Source organism: Arachis ipaensis, chromosome B05 (assembly GCF_000816755.2).
Source record: "Arachis ipaensis cultivar K30076 chromosome B05, Araip1.1, whole genome shotgun sequence".
Lineage (NCBI taxonomy): Eukaryota > Viridiplantae > Streptophyta > Magnoliopsida > Fabales > Fabaceae > Arachis > Arachis ipaensis.
Window position 1 is genome coordinate 91,332,041 of NC_029789.2, and position 9,275 is coordinate 91,341,315.

Here is a 9,275-nt window from a genome sequence, read left to right on the forward strand (position 1 = left end):
CAAAGAAAAGAAAATTAAAGAGAGCTCTCAAATCCTCGTGCTCCCTAGTGGAGCCAGCCTCCTCACAAATATGAAAATGATGCCTTATATAGGCTTTACAAAATGGAAATGAAAATGAAATTAAAAACAAATTACAATTAAATGAAATTCCTATTGTATCTATTTCTTGTGCCTTTGAGTAATGATCATGGGCCCTTGCTCTTGATGGAATTGGGTTGATAGAGGCCTTGGTTAATTGCTCCTGGAGTTTGAGGAGGAACCGAAGTGAACCAGGTTTGAATTTGCAAAAGTTGGAGTAAAAGTTTGAGCAAAAGTTAGGGGTCTAACTTTTGCTCCAACTTTTCATATCAGCTACCATAATCTGCTGATACCAACGTTGGTGCCAAAGTTAGGGGTCTAACTTTTGCTCCAACGTTGGCTTTACCTTGTGCACTTATGGCGCCAACATTAGCCCAAAAGTTAGGGGTCTAACGTTGGCGCAAACTTTCGCTCCCCCTTTGTATTTTCCATGTGCCAACGTTAGCCCAAAAGTTTGGGGTCTAACGTTGGCGCAAACTTTTGGTGGTCAGGGGGTATTTTCATGTGCCCACGTTAGCCCAAAAGTTAGGGGTCTAACGTTGGCGCAAACTTTTGGTGCCCAGGGAGTGATTTTCATGTGCCAACGTTAGCCCAAAAGTTAGGGGTCTAACATTGGGGCTAACTTTTCACCCAAAAGTTTGTGCAAAAGTTTGAGGCTAACTTTAGGTCCAGCTTTTTGCTTTCTGGTTCAATTTCACTTATTCCATTGTCCTCCCTTTACTCCTAGCCATTCCTTCTTGCTTCAACCTTTCTCCAAGCTTTCTTCACCTATCATTAATCAACCAAACACATCAAAGCTATGCTCAAAATCATGAGATATTCATTCTTTCATAATATGTGATAATTATAGCATAAAACCTCATGAAATAGCATGAATTCACACATGGTTGATTAAATCAAAGGAAACATGAAAATCTACCCAATTGGCTTGCTTATGGCTCAAGAAAGTGCATAAAACCTATTGAAAACAAATGAAAAAGCATAGAAAAACATGACATGGTGACATGTCATCAGGAGGTTGTGAGTGTTCAGGTTCTCTTGTCATCTCACGTGCAATTTCAGGTTCAAATATTTCCACCACCTCCTTTTCCATTGAAATTTCACTTGACATAGAGGCTTCCTCATCTTGCTTTTCCTCTTTCTTCTTTGCACTCAACAATTGAGCTAACATCACTTCCATGTTTTTGAGGGAGTTCTATTGTTCTTTCCAAACTTTCGTTGTCTTTTCCTCATATCTTTTGAGCATGGACTCAAGCTTTGAGAACCTTGAGTGGTTCATGGAAGTTTATGTGGGTGGTGAGTTTTGAAAGGGGTTTTCTGTTGAAGCATGGTCAAATGATGATATCTTTGGATGAATATCATATGGAGCATTATAATTCCCTTCCCAGCCACCATTAGAATCATGACATTCATCATTTTATGGTGGAGGAAAATATCCCATATGGTTTTCTTGCTCATCTTGTGTCTCTGAAGCAAATCTCCATGGATTGAAGTGCTTAGAATTTGTATTTTCTTGGTGATATTCCCAACCACCATTAAAGAGAGCAATAGATCAGAACTCAAAACTCTTGCAGCAAGCTTAAATTACAGGAAAGTAAATTGGGAGCAATGTAAACAGAGAAGCAAAATTGCAGTAAATGTAAAGTTGCAGGAAATGTAAATCAAGCTCACAGCAAGCATCAAATGTAAAGTGCAGAGGAACAAGGAGAATTAAATTGCATGAAAGTAAATTGAAAACAATGAGAACAGAAAGTAATGGGAACCAAAGATCAAAAGCAAACTCAATGTAAATTGAATTTTAACTTGCAGCAAAAGGAAATTATAGCAAATCTCAAACAGAAAAGTAAAATTACTTGAAGAAGCAAGACAGAAATAAAACTTAGCTTAATTGCAAAATGAAGCTGAAGATCTCAGGGGATCAAAGAGACTAGAAAATAGGTCTAGATCTCAACCCCTTCCTTGATTCAGCAGAAAATAATTTACAGAGGAAAGAAAGATGGAAGCAGTAAATGAAAACTCAGATTCAATTCTTAATTCACTAGGATTATGCAGAAGAAGAACAAAGAGAAGTTTTAGATCAAGGATGAAATAGAATTCCTTCAATCCCAATCCAAAATTCAAATTCAAAAAGGAAAAATTAAAAGAGAGCTCTCTACTACTACTCTCTATTGGAGCCAACCTTTCTAACAAATATGAAAATGATGCCTTATATAGGCTTTACAAAATAAAAATAAAAATGAAATTGAAATTAAAAATAAATTACAATTAAATGAAATTCCTATTTTAACTATCTCTTGTGCCTTTGAGTGATGGTAATGGGCTTAGCTTGTTTTGGATTTGAGGAAGAATGGATCCGAATAGCCTTGATGGAATTGGGATCATTCACGTTTGAGTCAACGTTTGAGGCAAACATTGACTCAAACGTCTTATAATGGCATCATGCAGAATGGGAGTTTGCTGTCACTCTCGTTTGAGTTCACGTTTGAGGTCAAACATGAGCTCAAACGTGATTCTCCCCAAGGTAATTTTCAGCCAACGTTTGACCTCACGTTTGATGCAAACGTTGGTGCAAACGTTGAGTCCTCCAGGGTATATTATTAAGCCAACGTTTGACCTCACGTTTGAGACAAACGTTGGCGCAAACGTTGAGTCCTCCCAGGTGCTTCTTTTAAGCCAACTTTTGACCTCACGTTTGAGGCAAATGTTGGCGCAAACGTTGAGAACATTGTTAGATTCGGAAGCTCAAACGTGCTGTCCATCCCATACTATTATATATTGTTGGAAATCCTTGAATGTATACTTTTCAATGCCGTTGGAAGCGCATCATTTGGAGCTCCACAGCTCGAGTTATACTCTGTCGAAGGTGCAGAGGTCAGCTGGCCTTACTACAGGTTGGTGTCATGTTCGTTTATGCATTTTTCGGGGCAGTTTTCTCCCTCAATTTTAGTGTCCACCATGTAGTACCATATATTCTTGGAAAGCTCTCAATCCCTACTTTCCATTGCTTTTTGAATCACCTCATTTGGAGCTCTGTAGCTCAAGTTATTCTTGTTGGAAGTATACCCCTTCAGGCTGTGGGGAGCAACATTTCCCAAGGTATTCCTTAGCCAACGTTTGACCTCACGTTTGAGGCAAATGTTGGCGCAAACATTGAGCTCCTGGGTGGCTGTGCTGATTGTCAATCTTCCTTGATTTGGTCATGGGCCACGCTTTTAAAAGCGTGGCCTTAGGCTCCAAAGTGTGCTCCAACTTCAAAGTGTGCCCCAAAGCTTTTTTTTTCTTTTTAGCTTATTTTGTGCTTCTTTGCTTCTTTTTCTTCTTATTTCCTACAAAATTTATAAAATCAAAAGATCAAGAAAATATACCATTTAAGCACAAAAGAATGCAATAATTAAGTACTAATTATCTATTTCTTGTATGAAAAAGTATAAAAAAATATGACATGGTGACATGTCATCAAAGCATACATGAAATTCTAGGTAAAATTGAACAGAAATACATTCCAATCAATCAAGTCAATCAAAGTCAGTTAACTTGCTTGTTTATAAAAAATAAAGAGAGGAAAGAAGCATTGTTGCTATACACAAAGAAAAAGAAGAGTTAATTGGAAAAGAAAAGAAAAGTTAATGGTTATGTGCATTGTAATAATGATCCTAACTTTGAAAAGTTTCAAAAGTTCGAAATAAGCAAGCTCACATTCAAATTCACAAGGAATGCAATATGCTAGACCAAATCAAGTCGTGTGTAGAGCACACATTCGATCAAATAAGGTTCAATTGTCATAATTGCATATGCATGAGCAATTGGCAATTTTAAATGATAAAAAAAATAAAGTTGAAGTTGGAAAAGAACAAGTATAGTATTCATACACCAAATTGCCTTCCAATACCAAATTCACAAGTTTAGGGTCATAAGGATGAATGTTATGCCCAAGATAGCTCAAACCAAGTCAATGCATGAAGGAAGTTAAGTGGTTGAGTACATAAGACATTGATGTACCAAACTTGTAAAATTGGGTAAAGGAAACCTCAATCAATTAAAATTCACAAATTTTGATCAATTTGAAAATAATCTAACCCTATTCAATGCATAGAAGTGTATCAAAATAAAAACAAGTATTGAAGTTAAAGTGTGCACCAAAATTTGTCATGGAAAAGCACTTTGACAAAGAAAACCATTAATAAGAACATTGTCGCACCAAATCACAAAACGCAGCTTAATGAAATAGAATAATAGCAAATAGCCGGATGATTGACTAATTGAGTTTAGCAACATTTCAAAACAGAAGTGGCATAATACTAACTCAATTAATCAATGGTATCAAGAATGAACAATGAAATCGATTTAAATAATTTTCGGCAGCAATTCAACAGTAAACTAGCACATTAGTTGAATCCACTCAATCAAATCAAGTTTCCATATGAATTCCACAAACAAACAAACACAATTCACATATCAATTCATAGGAATTAAACAAATAAACATACTTTAGTAAAGCAGTAATTCACAATTTCATCTAGAAAATAAGAAAGTCATCATCATTCAACAAACAAATTCATGAGAATTCCATCGAAACACAGCAATAGAATTAAACAGGCCTAGAATCCACTACATACTACATTTGAACCTACCTAATCACCTAAATACACTAAAACATTAAATTCTAACTAATCTAATCTAAATTAACTAATTAAGCAAAACTAACTAAACAAAAATTAAAGAAAATGGAACAGGGTACTGACCAGGAAAGAAAAGGAAAGGGATGGTGGAAGTGGTGGATGTAACGTCCCGTCCAGCAAAATACCTTGCTTAAGTTAGGGTATTTCTACTAGAAAGAATATTACGTATCCTTTTCAGTATTAACTACTTAATTATCGAGCCTTTGTATCAAGTTCGCGTTTCAGGTTTAAAAAAATGCATAAAATTTTGTTTTTGTTCTTTAAAGACACATATCAAAGATTTACAAGTAATAATAGTCACATAAATATTATTAATAATAATTCTTATACAAAAGAAACCAAATGAAACTCAAACACAATATACCAAACCTACCCCTCTATGTGAAATAAAGCGAGAAGACTCTATAAAAGAAATTAAAACCATAAAGAAAACGTACTAATCGCTCGCAGCTTCAAATTGTGTCTTCAAACCTGTGTCACTAAAAGAGTGGTAAATTTGGGGGGTGAGAACCAAACCACAAGTTCTCAGTAGAGGTCGAGAATGCCGTGAAAGTAAAGAATAAAGCGCAAATGGTTAATTTCGTTCAGAGATATTTAAAAGAGAATTGTTTTCATTTGCCTTATGAATCCTCTTGAAAACCAATGGTTTAACATTCAAAATCCAAAACCTTCTTTTAAAAGCATCAGTTAATTATCTAAAATCCTAAACCCATATATTTTTTTTTATAAAACTCTTAAAAGTTTTCCTAGACTGTACGAATGACCAATCTGTTCCAAGCATAGGTTCATTAAGTCTATGTTGAACCAGCTTGATCTTTCATACTTTACTAAACCTCAAACATAAACCAGTCACGGCCTTAGGCCCAGGCAACTCAATCATCACCCAATTCACCATAATCCAGCCAATTAGCTACAAACACAAGTAATGAGGTTCAAACACAATTAAAAGCAATTACATCAAGTATAGCAATTAGCAGTTAAATAGAATTATTCTCATAGGCAAACCAATTACAATATGCACACCCAAACAATGTCACATAGATGCATATGATGAATGTCTAGTCCTAGTACAGACCATGAGCTCATATGTCGGTTGGCACCCGCATTCCGGACATTTATCCGGTCACGAGTCCACGATTTCCCGGATATGATTTTCCGTTCAAATAAATGCGCATATAATTATTAGCAGCTCTATTGAGACAGCCTATGCTTTCTACTCACAGGAAATATATACTCTTGGGAATGGAAAATTGCTCTTGGGTTGCCTCATGGCAACAGATAAATAAACAAACATCTCTTGGGATGCCTTAAGCAACATCTCTTAGGTTGCCTTAAGCAACAAATAAATAAACAAACATCTCTTGGGTTGCCTTAAGCAACAAATAAATTAGCAAATATCTCTTGGGTTGCCTCAAGCAATAGATAAATAAACAAATATCTCTTTGTTATATTACTCTTTTCTCTTTATCTCTTTACTCTGCTCTGGTTACTCTATTCTTTGTATCTCTTAAATATGCTCTGATTACTCTTTTCTCAAAAGAATTGTTGAAGTTATCATCAAGCCTAAAATTTATTTTAATTAAATCCTTTTACTTTTATAAAAATTTGGACATAATCCTTACGGGTTCCCTCGTTCTCAACATTTCACCAACCTCTTATCAGCAATTGCCACAACAATATATTCTCAAAAATATTTGATAATAGTATAAAAAATCTATTTATTAAATTCCATATCCAAAGTAATCACCAAAACAACATTGGCAGCCCAATCTCAAATTTATTTTTAAAATACCAAATGAATTCAGAATTACACAAACTTTATGCTCAAACAACCGTCTCGGATTAAGCTTTCTAAATAACCAAATATCATAATTTTCTGATCATTCTAGCCTCAGGAATAGTAGGAAAACCGTGACTGCTCTATAATATTTAAAAACCAGAAAAAAATAGTAGCAGTGTGTAATATTCAATATTCCATATAAAATCCAAACTAAATCCAACCGCCTTCAAAATTAATATGGTTAAACTTAACTCATCTAAGTTTCTTTCTCAATTGGTTACACGTCAATACCATTTTTAATGAAGAAGTTACATAATTTGAAAGTTAGGTAGAAATAAGTCACAATTTGTTTTAGAAACCAACTAGCTTAGTATCTTTTAACTTGTATAACTTTTACTACAAAACTTCAATTAGGCTAAAGTTTGGTTTGGAGACTCCTAACTTATCTAGCAACAAGTATGTTTTGGTTGCAACCCAATTTCTGTTCAATTCTAAGAGTTATAAGCATTGGAAGTTGAAGCATAACTTGCTGAAAACTGATTCCTTCCAGCTTTAATCATTAACTTTAAAAAATTCGCAACTCCCAATCCTTAACTCCTAAAATTCTGAAGTTTTAGAAAAATAAACCAAGTTAATCAAATTTTAAAAGAAAATTGGTTTTGCTCCAGAACTCAACTCCTAGGAATCGCAGCAAGACAAACAAGTTGCTGCCCTGTTTGAACTCTTCTGTTGCAGGACAGATTTAACGACTTAACTTTAAAAATTAGCCATATATTGTATATTAAACGAAAATGCCTCAAATTTCCAGTCCAGCTCCACATATTCCGAAGTTTAATCCAGACTTGGTCCCATGCAATTCCGATCATTACAGAATTAGTTATAGATTTTCAAAGTTTCCGACTTCGTTTAAAAGTAGTTCACAAAATCAGATTTTCAATACAACTTTGAAAAATCATAACTAATTCTCTATTTAATACGAAACTTTCAAAATTGAATCTTAAAAATTACACTTAATGTAATTTACTTAACTCTTACTCTCTTATCATTTCAATCACTATTAAATTACTTACTCACTTTCAAAGTTGCCGTTTAATTTTAAAACTCATATTTTCAGCAAGTAGTTAGCATTTTAAGATTCAATCCTTCAAATATTCTCTAAACTCAATTCCAATCAATCACCAAATCTACCACCATTACAATAAAGAAATAACTAGCTCAAAAGTAACAAATTCAATATAATCCATCAAACTCAGAGTTCTCAGCAATCACTCATAAAACAATTCACACATAATCAATCAACTTCACAAAATCCACAAATTCAATCAATCCACAGCCACAATTCAACATCCATGTAACCAATCAACTAATCACAACAATTAAACCTACTTGAAATTACTCAATAAACTTTATGGGCATTCTTAAATTAAAATCATTTAAGTTAAACCCCCTACCTCGATGTCGCAATGGTATTATTTAACGTAACAATTTCCTTTATTCCCAATTCGTGGCAGCAGTAGTCATTCCAACACAACCAGAACGTCAGCTCCATCACCCACAACTCTAGTAGCAGCAACAACAATGATCTCAACACCAATTGTGATTGCTCAGGAGATAAATTGACAACTAGAACAAAACCATATGCTACTATAATTAGGACAGAGTATAACGGATGAACAAAATGATAGAAGAGTAAGGAAGAAAGCGTTACAGGCTTAAGAAACAGAAAATTGGCATTGGAACTGGAACAAAGAGGATGATGCTGGCTAGATTGAAAGATGGTGGCAGCAAATTGCTTTCTCTAATAACAAGCTCCAACCACGGCACGACAAGGTACATCAGAGGCAGAGACATGGTTGACTTGAAGAAACAAGGTCACGGTGATGGCGACTCCGGCAGCTAGGATGCAACCTAGTCCGTCACCAACGGCAGTGGCGACCACGAACCCTAGTGATGACGATGACACCAGCGGCGATCCCTACCAGCATCGCCTCTTCTTTTCTTGGCGACGAGCCTGCAACAGAGCTCCCTTTCCTCTTCCAATTTGCGCTCTTCTCCCCTATTCTGTTCAGCATCAGTGGTAACACTAGCAGGGACAATAGCGATCGAAGCTTCAGCAACGATCACAAAGCACGGTGGCGACGCTACCTTCTCCCTCTATCGTGCGCGTCTCTCTGTTCTTCGTGGTGCTTCCCTTCCGATTTCAACGGCAGCGATGGTAATGACACCTTCCGTCGTAACCCTCTCCTCTGGCTTCCCTGATCCCTCTTTTCCCTTTCCTCAATTTCTCGTTTCCCCTTTGCTCCCTTTCTGTTCCCCTTTCGCTCTTTTTTTCTTTCTAAATGTATATGCGTTTAGGTTTTGTGAAATTAGGGTATCAATTAGGAAATTTGTGATTTTAAGTTAAATTAGGTTTTGATTTCATAAATTAGGAAAAAATATATACGAATAATATAATAATTTTACAAAATATTTGAGATAGAATAACAATATAGAAATCAAATATAATACTATAAAGATTACTTTCAAAACACATAAGATTTTATTTATCAATCTATTAACGAGCTCAAATAATTATTTTTAATTTAAATTATAAAATAAACATACTAATTACATTTTATAAAATACGGTTAAACTCGAAATATCAATTACCTAAATTAAATTATATAATATTTCCATCACTAAATTTTATTTTCAAATCATATGAAATAACCAATTATAAAAAATTATATAACAATATT